The sequence below is a fragment of the Emydura macquarii genome, unplaced genomic scaffold, assembly GCF_026122565.2.
Source record: "Emydura macquarii macquarii isolate MOO-44397 ecotype Brisbane River unplaced genomic scaffold, CSIRO-AGI_Emac_v2 contig_3345, whole genome shotgun sequence".
NCBI classification, from domain to species: Eukaryota; Metazoa; Chordata; order Testudines; family Chelidae; genus Emydura; species Emydura macquarii.
The window spans coordinates 3,834,732-3,847,549 of record NW_027133482.1 but is presented as its reverse complement, the minus strand read 5'-3'; positions in this window follow the sequence as shown (position 1 = coordinate 3,847,549).

Below are 12,818 nucleotides of genomic sequence, written 5' to 3'. Positions count from 1 at the left end.
TGGCTTTGCATTCCCAGACCTTTCTGCATTCCGCCTGCTAATCCTTTCAGCCAGAGGATCCAGCTCACGCCATGACCCACAGAGACTGAAGCAAATGGAAGGAGATGGTGAGCAAATCCAGGGCCTGATTCTGCTCACACGGACATTACCTGGTAGAGCACTGGGCCCATGAGGTGTGTTTCTGCCTCTTTTAGGGCCCCATCCTGCAAGGTACTGAATGTCTCAGGTCCGACCCTGCACCCTTTAAGTCAATGTGTCTAGGGCAAATCTTTGCCTTTGATGTCAGTGGGAATTGAGGACACCCTCCACCGCTCAGGATTGGGCTCTTGCTCCCAACAAAACCACCTTTTTTATAGAAAACCAGGTGGGCCAAATTCTGCCCTTGCACCTGAAGTTGTTGGGCCAGATTCTGATCCAAGTGACCTCCCCAAGGTGTAAATCTGGAGTAAATCCACTGACTTCTCTATAGAGAGGAACTGGGCCTCCTCTTCCTAATCAGAATTCTGGTTACTTGGAAGCAATCCCACATCACCCGTGTCGTAATATTACACACGGGCGGTTCTTTTACAATGATCATGGTTGAGCTGGTCTGTGAATTTTGTGTCTTCATTTTTCTAGTTTCTATTTTTTCCCCTTTCCTGGTTTCTTGTAAACATTTGTGGCTTTTTAAATGCTTCCTAATCTAAGATCAGCCCAGTCACGCACTTGTTATGAGCCCCGTGCTACTTTCCTGGGCTAGGCTGTTTATTTCCCCTCCCCCCTCTTTATTTTTGGTGGATTTTTCTAAATGAGATTACTCATTCCAGAGTCTTGGCCAATAAATTCAGCTCAGGGTGGTGACAGAATATTGCAGGCAGAGGTAAGGTTCAAGGAAAAGATCTGGCTAGATCCATGTATCAAAGGTTAAGGGATCAGCCATACTTGTTTCCAGTCTCTGTCTTGTCATGTAATCTTGTTAAATGGTTAGGAAGCTCTTTTCCTTAATTCCTGATTGGAACATCAAATAAAGCAGCTCAGAGACATCTGGACAGCTCTGATCTGTTCGTTTTGGCTGGCCTGAGCTGAAAAGGGATATAGGAACTGAAAGCAATCGCATATCTATCATTCCTCAAACACTACAAAACCTGCACGGCCCAGATTCTGCAGTCCTTAACTGGGCGAATTCCTCAGCAACTTCAACGTGGCTCCGTGATATTTAAGAGAATGACAGGACTGTTGCATTCCATAAATCCAATCCCTCGTTTCCCTAACAAATCTTCCAACAACTGGAGTCAATATACAGCAGGGCCGGGAGCCGACTTTTGTTTTTTACGGGTTTGAATTTTACTATTCATATTTTTACTTTCATTTTTAAAAAAAATTCAACAGCCCAGTTCATGTTAAAAGTGCTTCATGGATCCCCTTGCCCCGGCAAAAATCTGTTTGTTTAACAATGACAGCAGTGATTGCTATGACTGAGCTGCGCCAAAGGAAACATCTTCTTTAGGCTACTGAATAAAAGGCTTTGTCTACACACAAAAGTCAGACCACTTTAGCAACACAGATATAGTTCAAGTGATGCAATCCTTGGACTATGGAGGTGGCTAGGTCAGTGTAGAAGTGCTTATATCTGTACAGCTTATTCCGATGCAGGAAGGGAAATAAGCCACATCAGAATAAGCCACCTTTATACTGGACAAACTGCACCCATATTAGGAGTTGTGGTAGCACAACGATCCCACCGCTAACCAAAATAACGAGAATGGTATCAGCTCTGTGTGCACACCTAGCCTGAAAGACAGAGCCGATTCGTAATGCTGCAATTAACAAAGAGCAATCAAATAGCTACAACATACACTCTACACTCTGGGTCTGTGAGAACAGAACTTTGCGCCTGTTGACATGAGGCACTCTGCGTCTGTGCAACTCACGCCAGCAGATCAATGACTTCATGGGACTTAAGCACATGCTTACAGTTAACTATGTGCTTACGTGCTTTGCTGGACTGGGAGCATCACTGCTCTTTGCCTCAGTTTCCCATCTGCACAATGATGTTGCTAATAACACTTCTTCCCGCCCTTTGTCTCTGATAACAATACCACCACCTCAGGACAGTTTTTTAAAGGTATTTAGGTGCCTGCCTCCCACAGAAATCAATGGAATAAGGTGCCTAAATACCTTCATAAAATTTGGCCCCTCGCTTTTATAGAGCACTGTTCATCCATAAATCTCAAAGTGCTTTACAAAGGAGGTCAGTATCATTACCCCCATTTTACAGATGGGGAAACTCAAGCACAGAGAGGGGATGGGAGTGACCCAAGATCACACTGGTGGAGCCAAGAATAGAACCCAGGTTTCCCAAACACCAGGCTAGGGCTCTAGCTACTAGTCCACACTGCCTCACGTAAGCACTTTGGGGCAGGGACTCTCTCTGAGGCCACACAGACTTGCACTGGTTTAATGATGCCAGTTCGTGTTGTTTCAGCTCAATCAGTTTAAAAAACACGCCTAAAGCTAAACGGCTGCAGCTGAAAGAAATCCTTACTATGTATTTGTACAGCACCTAGCCCAGTGAAACCTCGACAAGAAAACAATCCGATACTAATAATGTATGAACAGAGAATGATAGACAATGGAAAATCTGTGTAATCCAGATCCACAGAAATAAGGCTATCTCTAGCACTCCCCAGAGACTACAATGATTAACGCTATGGCCAAGATTGTCAAAGAGGACTAGTCATTTTGGACTGGGGGCAGCTTGAGACATTTTAGAGGGGTCTGATTTTCAAAGGTTTGGAACCTTCAGAAAACCTTTCAGGGGTCTCCGGTTGGGCCCCCCAAATCACTAACCACTCTTCAAAATCTTGGCCTCTTTACATAACAGGAACAGCAGCCGTGTGTTTTCCCCCGGCCTGGCTTGGCCCTCTCTACTATTGGAAAGATCGGAGCTGAGGAGAACTGAGCGATTTCCCCGGAAAAGGCCGCCTGGCTCCTAAACGAGACCTTCTCTCAAAGGAAGGGCACACGCAGGCAGTTCTTCTGAGCTCAGAGCTGCAGAACGGTCCTTCCCCACAGAATGAAACCCCAGCTGTGCTATGATGATCATTTATTATTTGTCTGCCAATAGCATCTACAAATCCCCAGTCACGGCACCCCCATTGCGCTAGGCCCTGTACAAACACAGAACAAAGAGATGGCTCCTGCTGAAAAGCTCTTATCATTTACGTAATCTCATATATCGGGGGAGGTTCCATGTTAATTGTGTCCCACTTACGCAAGATCACATCAGTTCAGTTTTCAGAGATCCACCCCTCACTCCAGTGACCAGCACTACAAATTCCCCCCTGGGCTCTGGCACTCAAGCTGGCTTCTTTCCTACTCATCCACCATCACCAGGAATACAGAGCCTGCAAGTCAAAGGGTGCCCTCATTGACCCCTACAATACAATTCCACTCCAGAGGGACAACTTGTGTATGGCCCACAGGCCATATAATCAGTAATGTTTGTAAAATACCCTGAGATCCATTTGCGTGGCAGGCACCCCGTGAGTGGTGTGTTTTTAAAATAATCAATCCTATCAGTCAGGTAAATAATGACAACAGCTAATAAACAAGGAATAATAATATGGCTGGAGAGGAAAGGTGCTCGTTTTCCAAAGCACGAGTCAGGAGATCTGGGCCCCGTTCCTGGCTCTGCTAAAAGACTCCCCCGTGTCCTTGGGGGAGTCACACAGCCGTTCCGTGCCTCAGTTTCTCTAACAATAAAATGGGGATAATACTACTGCCCTGCCTACCAGGGGGCTACCTTAATTATCAGTATTTTCAAAGCAGGTTCAGATAAAGGGAAAGATTCCCAGATGAACTAAACTAGCATAGCTTCCGTTGAAGTCAATGGACTAGATTCCCAGCTGGTGTAAATTGGTGTCGTGCCGTTGAAATCAGTGGGCCAAGTCCTCAGCTGATGTAAGGCCATGTAGCTCCGTTAACATCAATGGATCTGTGCCCGTTCACTTCAGTTGAGAAGCCAGCCTAGATTGTCCAAAGCCTTATTATTCCTGGAAATATGAAGTATCCCATCAGTTGCGTGACTTCTATTTTTATGCATTAGTCCAGCGTCAGCTTGCATCGCAGCCCCAAACAGCCCCACTTCTCGATCATCACGCATCTCTGCTTTAAACTAGAGCGCGAGCTGGGGCCCAATCCTGCGCCCCTTGCTTGCCCGAGTGCGCCTGCTGGGCTGGATTCTGATCTCACTTACGCCCGTGCAAAATCAGGAATCACTGAGCGCAGTTACAGCCGTGCAAAGGCCATAATCCAGACCAACGTCTCCCAACAGCAACGCTCGTGTGAGCAAATCGTGGCAGGATCGGGCCCCTGCCTTCCCCCACTGGTGTCTATTGATTTAATAAGATGGAGAGGAAGAAAAGGAGAGGGAGCATTAAAATAATGAAAGATGAACAAAGGGGAATCGCCAACAAAGAGTGCCAGCTTTTAATGATGCGGCCCGACAGATCCCCTGCTAGTCCTCCCTTTGGAGGGGCGATTAAGAACATACTGTTATTGTTAGGGAAGAAAGATAAATCCCTGCACCGTTTCTGATGCGATCAGCCTGCGCTTCTCCCTACAATTTGTGATCCTGTTGTGGCCGGTTGTTTGCCCTAGGCAAGGAGAGTCTGGGAACCACTTAGGAATTATCCTTTGGTCATTAGCATCCCAATTAGGAGAGAACAATGCATAAGCAAAAGATAATTGAAGGCAGCACTGGGATTATGGTTTGCTCATGACTGTACTCATGCTAAATCAAAGGTCATTTTGTTTATAATTCCCAATTAATTTCAAATTTAAGGTTTCAGAACTTTTATCTCCCGGCTCTAAGAGCCTCTGTTAAAATCTGTTGAATGGTGCACATCCAGTGCACCTCTTTTCAAGGCCTGTATGTGATTAGGAGCGGCGCGGAAGACATTAAAGAGCTGCCTGGCCTCAACACTGTGTAACATTCTGGGGTACACGTCCCGTTGACATGCCGTGAGCTGGATGCTCGGTTCTGTCCTGCAGGGAACGTTGCTTACTTGCTTTGGAGCAAAGTACTCCCGGCCACCTCTGGCCGTGTGGCTTCTGTGGCGAGGGATGATCGAAAGCCCGCCAGGATGGGCATGTTGGATTCATACAAGGCACCGGTGAGACAGAGAGTTTTGCTGAGAGCGGCCCAGCAGGAGAAATTCACCAGTCAATGGGCATGGTGCAGGCCTGACTCTGGTGCGTGCTTTGGACAGGTCTAGCAAACATGCCTGCCTGACATCAGCCTTCCCTGCTGGCACGTTACGTCCTGGTTTTAAAAAGATTAGAAATAACCCTCGCATCTAAAGGCCTTGTGGTTTAAACCAAAAAAGAAACTCTTTGCCCAGCTATAGTTCAGATTTGTTCAATATTTGTGGGTAAAGATTGGTTGAAAATGGTGATATAGACCTCAGAGCTGTTATCTTCGTTTAAAAGATTGTCTATGTACTGTAGGACTTTATGTATCTCACACACTGTGATATGTGGATGGGGCCCCAGATGGAAGGCATGAAACTGGATTATCGATTTTTAGCAAAAAAAGGCACATAGTTAAAAAAGTTTCTCATTTTGTGCAATATAATCAGCCTTCCCTACAACACAGTCAGACCAGCTTTTCCACTGCAGTCAATTGGCCTGATTCTCTTTTGCTTACACTGGCTTTAATCCAGCATAAGGCCTTGTCTATACACAAAAGCTGCACCAGTTTAACTAAGGCCTTGTCTACATGAGACGGTTGCACTGGTTTAATGTAAACTGGTTTTTAAATAGATTTAGTTAAACTGGTGCAAACTCCTGTGTGCACACTATTATTTCAGTTTAAAAGTGGCTTATTCGGCGTTATCTTAAACGGATTCTCAATCAACTTAACCTAAACCTGAGTAAGCCTGGTTTAATCAGAAATAACAGTTTCCACACAGCCTTCTCTGCCAGTGGAACTACACTGGTCTAAAATCACACCTTTAATTAAACCGGTGAAACTTTCTCACATACACAAGGCCATAGTTAATCCAAGCCTTACCAAGTTCCACTGCAAGTGCCAGACACACTTTTCTTACCTGCCTTCTAACATAAACACAGAACAGCCTGAACATTTAAAAACCAAATCAACCCCCTCTCTAACCCACCAAAACAAAACTCTCCACTGCACACACAAGTCTCCCCTTGGAGAGAGGAGGAACCCCAAGCAACAGATGTTATTTGTGAGTCACTTAATGAACTAATGGAAGGTACTTAGAGATCATAGTGATGATGGCAATATAAGGGCCTGAACGGCTTAGGATCAGAGCAGCTCTGAATATAGACAAGAGCTCAGTTCCACAGCTGGAAACCTAAAGCAACTTCAACTGACTTCAATTTGGTTACTTTGGATTTACAGAAGCATAATGGAGGGTGGAACCTGGTCCCTGGTTATTATTAGCGTGCAGGCTTAGTTCTTCTGTACACTAGAAACCTTCACCTGTGTAGCAATGTTGTTTAGGGGGATGATTTTCTGTGACATTTCTATACCAGCAGAAGCCCTAGCGTAGGCACAGTTATAGTGGCAGAAAAGTGCTTTTGTTGCTATAACTTATTTCACTTGGGGGATTAGCATAAGCATAAGCTGAGTTCGCTGGTATGGCTGTACCAGTGCAAGCCAGTGGAGATCTGGCTTTAAGCAACCGTAAATTCTGGATCTCTCCATTTGTGCGTCGCTTCCACCATGCGACTTAACACTTAGCAGCAGAATAACAATGGGGCATGAAAAAGGGAGAGGAAGAGCAGCTTGGAGCTGAAGCTGCATATGTGAAGACGGCCCTTTCCTTTAGAGTCACAGAATGGTCCATTTTCCAAGCCCTGGCCAGGGGTCGAGAGTACGTGGCCCAGGTGAGTGAGATGGGAGAGGGCCTGACATTCTGCAGGATGCTTGACATTATCAAGTGCTAATGAGAACTGCATGGGGCTAAGGAGCTTTCCAGCGCCATTCCCCCAAATTAACCTGACAATGCAACCTGAGCAGGGAGTGTCTGAAACTCGGCCCCGTTTGTGTATTCACTGTCTGGGTCCGGAAGGCAGAGAAGGGCGGATAAACAGGCCGTTTTGCAAGCCAGGCTGCCTGCATCCGACATGGCTAGGCGTTCGCTCTTTGCTCACGTCCATGACAGCAAAGGGCTAAAAAAATCAAAGGGCCCCGTCCTGCAATTGGAGCCATATCAGAGCTTGGGATCAGGGCCACAATGCGCTCACCTTCCCAAGAAGCCTTACTGAACAAGGGATAATGGATCCAACCCTCTCAGCTCCCAGGCCCTGTCTCCACTAAGGCCATTTCTGTAGCCCACCTTTGCTAACACTGATTCAGCTCCACCGATGTTGGCACCATCAGGAGCCGTAGGGTCCAGGGGCTGCCAGCTGCCATCGTGGGCACTCGAGAGGTCAGGAAGACCTGCTCTGAGTAGGGCTGGAGGGCAGGGTTAACTATGCCAGCAGCCTCCCTGCACGGGGGTTCCTGACACTGGCGGATCTGAACCAGCGTGAGCCCCACCGGGTGTATTGTTACAGTGCACACAGGGTCCCGGTGACAGCTGGGGGTGTGGCAGGGGATCCGGCAGGCTCAGTGCTAGAGCGAGAACAGCAGCTGGGCGATGGCTGTCTGTCAGTGACGCCTGGGAAGCGCTGCCAATCAGCTAAGCACTCAGCAAACATAGCTCTTCTGGCGATTGACCCTCGCCTGCCTTGTCTCTCTGGGACCACAGCTACACTACGGGGCCCAGACGGCACAGCCCGCTGGTGCAGACACTGCGTATCCTCACAGAGGGTCCACCAGCTCCCTGAAGGACAACGCTAGCTGTGCCGACACAAGCAGCCTTACTGGCATCTGCACGGGGGCTCTGGGTCTCCACTTTCAAATGCTAGAGTGGCACGGCTGTGCCGCTGCCGCGTTTCAGTGTAGACGCTCTCACCAGGGCGACAGGAGGGGCCCTCCCATCCCGGCAGGTCAACGGTGCCCAAACTTTTCCTGTCGCACCCCCCCCCCCACACACACCAGTCATGGAATCTGTCCTCCCCACCGCTACTGTGCAGTGGGCTCAGCAGTGGAGCTTGGCCCAAAGATCTGGTCTGGGGGAGGAGCAGAGCTGGGGCTGGGGCCGGCTGCCAGGGGTCTGGGCTGGGAGCGGAGCCTGGGGCCAGGGGCAGAAGGGGGTTAGGTGGCGCTCCCACCCCACTCTCCATGGGGGCTGACCTGGATCCCGCCCCACTCCTAGACATTCCTCACAATCTGGGGACCACTGCTGTAAATAATCCCAAGGGGTGGTCGCTAGGCTGATGAAAGAATTCTTCCATCATCTCAGCACTGTCTGCGCCGGGGTTAGGTCGGCGTCGCTAGGTCTCTCGGGGTGTGGATTTTTCACACCCCAGAGGCATAGCAAGGCTGCTGTAAGTTTTCAGAGTGGACCAGCCCTGAGATTCGGAGGGAGGGGGCTCTATGTCACATAAGGGGTGTGAATTTTCCACACTCCAAGCCGGCCTGGCTATGGTAGCAGAACCTTGTGAAATTCTCAGTGAAATTCTCTAGCCTGTGTTCTGCAGAAGGTCAGATTAGATGATCAGAATGGTCTTCCCTGGTCTTCAAATCTGTGACTCCCCTGAGACCCAGCCCAGTGTCTTTATCCCACAAGCATCCTTCCTCTCACCGATCAAACAGCAAACCATTTGTTTTGTGCGACCAGCGCAGGGTAAAAGAGATGGTACCCAGGCCGTGCTGCTGGGCTAGGAGAGGTGAACAACAAAGAGAAACTCTGCTTAGGTCCTCAAACCCATGGGCCAAAATGTCTCTCATGCGTGAAGATGCGGCTGATTTTCCCCTGTCTACGTGTGCACATCCTTTCCCAGCGTTATGTGCACTAAGAAACCAAGGATATCGCTGGGGACAATCTTTTTACCATCAACTGCCCCATGAAGTAGCTTTTCAGTGCAGTTAACAAAAGGCACTTTTGGAACATAACATGATAATGATTTTGAACTGGGTAGCGTCCATTTAGGCTGATGCATTCCGAAGGAGCCGAAGGGTAAGTCTCCACTGCAAAGAAAACCCACAGCATCGAGGAGTCTCAGAGCCTGGGTTAATTGACATGGCTTTGCAGGGCTGGGGCAGGAGCCTGGGGTCTGAAACGCAGCAAGGGGTATAGCTATTTTTAGCCCCGCAGTCCAAGCGAACTGACCCAGGCTCTGAGACTCAGCGCTGCTGAGTTTTCAGTGTAGACGTACCATAAAGGAGCCGGCTGCTCAGTTCCCATTGAAAACTATGAATCTATAAAATGGCTTAAATGTTATTGGGAGATCAGTTTTCCAAAACTGCTAATCCCAAGCATTCAAATATCACGTGTCTGGCCTCAAAAAGTCCTGAGACTGGCTTAAAAAATCACGAGATTTTAAAAAGATAATAATAGACTGAGGATTTTTTTATTTATCTTCCGCTTTCTGAGACCTTTAGATGATACTTGGGTCACCGCAACCACGAGGGCTAGAAACTTACTTTATTTTTGAACGAAAGCTGAGATTCTCACTTCATCACATGACTCCAGGAGCTGGGGCTTTAAGCGCAACTATCAAATATCGTGAGACTTGCAGAAAAATTGCTGACATTTGGCAACACATTGAGAGGAAGGATGCTCTAGTTGGGTAAGCTACAGGGCCAGGATGCAGTAAATAAATCTGTGTTGAACTGCCAGCTTTGTCTCTGTGTGACCTTTGGCAAGTCACTTAAATTCTTTACTCCTCGGTTCCTTTTTTTGTAAATCGGGGACAAAAGTGCCTTCCAGCCCCACACTGCTGTTGTGAGGGGCTCAGATACAGAGAGGGTCTGACTCTCTCTTTCCTCTGATGTCAATCCAAAGCAGCTGGAAAATGCTATCAAATGAGAATGAGAGCATAGCTTCCTGGCTTTGCACTGGCGGGCATGACTACAGAAGGGGCAGGGGCACGGAGAATCAGAGAATAAACATTAAGAAATGGCCTGTTATTATTTATCGCAGGCATTTTCATAAATGCTTCAAAAGCAGCAGCTAGTGATGTGTTGGCCCATAAACTGGGGCTTAAGATGCATATTCAAACAAAATGCATCAAAATGCTCCCCTCTACTTTGCAGTGGTGAAAATCAAGCCCTAGGAGTGAAAATCCTGCCTTCACTGACTAGTGACGATCAAATTAAATGAAATCAGGAGTTATTAGATGCATATTCAAACATGCATCAAAATGATTTAGATTTAGCGCTTACCTTGTCACCCAACACTGGACAAGTGCATGGGAATCCGAAGGTGAAACAGACTTCAGCTAAGTCTTCACTGCAAAAATAAAATAAAAACGTGGGAGGGTTACAGTGGGATAACTCACATGCTTTAGCTAATCCCGCTGTGAAACTGTAATGGAGACCAGGCACCTGTATTTTTTTCTGCAAGGTAGCCAGGGCACGGTCAGTACTATATCTTTATCCATGGTTGACCTTCGTAGGCTGTTGCTGGGCTGAGTCCCCAGCCTGTCATGCTGACTCAATATTGTCTCATTGTTTCCTTGAGTTTCCCGGTCAGCCTGCCTGTATCCAGCTGGTGTTATTTGTCTGAAGTTATTTGAAAAGGTTCAGAGAAAGAAAACACAGATGATCAACGGTATAGAATGGCTTCCGTATGAGGAGAGACTAAAAAGGTTACAGCAGTTCATCTTAGAAAAGAGACGGCTAAGGGGGGGATATGACAGAGGTCTACAAGATCATGAATGGTGTGGAGAGAGGGAAGAGAAAAGTTTTACCCTTTCACACAATCTAAAAACCAAGAGTCACCCAATGAAATTAAAAGGCAGCATGTTTAATACAAAGGAGAGGAAGCACTTCTTCACACAATGCATAACTAACCTGTGGAACTCCTTGCCATAGGATGTTGTGACGGCCAAAAGTATAACTGGGATCAAAAGAGAAAAGTGGATAAGTTCATGGAGGATCAGTCCGTCAATGGCTATTAGCTATGATGGTCAGGGACACAACCCCATGCCTGGGGTGACCCTAAGCCTCTGACTGCCAGCAGTTGGAAGTTGAGGATGGGGTGGATCACTCCATAATTGCCCTGTTCTGTATACTCCCCCTGAAGCTGTGCTATGGGCCACTGTCTTAGACAGGATACTGGGCAAGATGGACCATAGTCCGACCCATTATGGCTGCTCTTATGTCCCACACAAAGATTGGAAGCTCTTTGGGGCAGGGACTGTCTTTTTATTCTGTGCTTGCACAGAGCCTAGCGCAATGGGGACTTGGTCCATGACTGGGACTCCCAGATGCTACACAAATACAACTAATAACTACTACTACTAATAGTTTACCTCATGTTAAATCTACAGAGCTTGTCTCCACTCATATTTTACAGCACAACAGAAAATGCGCGTTAGTTATCCCACAGTTAAAAACATACCTTTTTTTTGGCAGCCAAGACAAACCCTTATTTCACTCTCCAAGCTGAATTCAATGGGATATCTGCCCGAGCAAAGAAGGAACCCTCAGCACCTGGAGTCACATGATTATGTACAATCTCTGGTCTCATTTAAAAAAAAAGATCAATGAATTGCTAGTCTTTGTGGTTGCTGGAGAAAAGCTTGGAACTCTGACCCTAGCATAACCTTGGCTAAAGGTTCAAATTGCAGAAGCCAAATAAAAAGAACTCCACGTGTATTATTATTTTTTTAAAATCACATGATTTTTAAGCCAGTCTCCTGATTTTTGGTGTGGGCGGGGCTAACTCACCGTTTTTGAGCCCTTGGGGCTGGCAATGCTGAAACTGTCAACATGCTGAATTATAACAAACATCTAACAAATCAATCAGTCAGTTACAGTCAAGGCTGCTGGTGTGCTCAGACCACAGTGTGTCATGCAGACCAATATTGTTTCCCGTACTGGTCTGTCTGTCTCTTTGTCTTGTACTTAGATTGTAAGCTCTGTGGGACAGAGACTGTCTTTTTGTTCTGTATTTGTACAGCACCTAGCACAATGGGGGTTCCTGGTCCATGATTAGATGCTACCGGAATACAAATAATAAATAACAATAATATTACCCTGTGTCAGAGGAGCTGAACACAAAGATTTCTTCAATCGTGGTACCTTAAAAGCGATTTGATTAAAAGATGCCCTGATCATGTTTTTGGGTTTTTTTTATTTTGTTTTTAGGAAATTTCTACTGCATCTTTGTCCGCCGGCCAGGCTGGCAGTTCAAGTCAGATGGAAATGCAGCCAGGCCCTCTCCATTGAAAGCGGCTAGGTGTGAAATTTCTCATGGGCAAAGAAGTGAAAGCTGCAGGGTGTCTAGAGGAAGGGGGGTGAGAGAGAGAGAGAGAAAAAAAACCAGCAGCCAGAAAGAGACAGAAATTCTGAAAGCAGCAGCCCCATTTTTGGGGGGCAGGCAGGGAGAAAGGAACTTTCTATGAAGGGATTGTAAAATGCACTCCCCCTGGCCTGGGGAACAAGGCCCCCCACTCTATTTAATAATCATTAGCATCAATTAGAATCCTTTGAAGTGGGCAGCATCTTTGTCTCGTTGCAAAAAAAAAAAAAAGAAAGAAAACCCTTTCAGGGAGCCCATAACAACAGCTGGAGCAAGGAGAGGCTGGACTCAAGTTCCCCACTTTCATCTCTTGTCAAGGTGCTTGGAAGGAATGTTAAGACAGCTCCCTGCTTTAATGGAGTTGTCAGGAAATGCTTTTCACCGGGGTTCCTTTCGCTCACGGGGGTGGGGGATGTTTACAAAGGGCTTTTATGTAAAGTGTTCTAA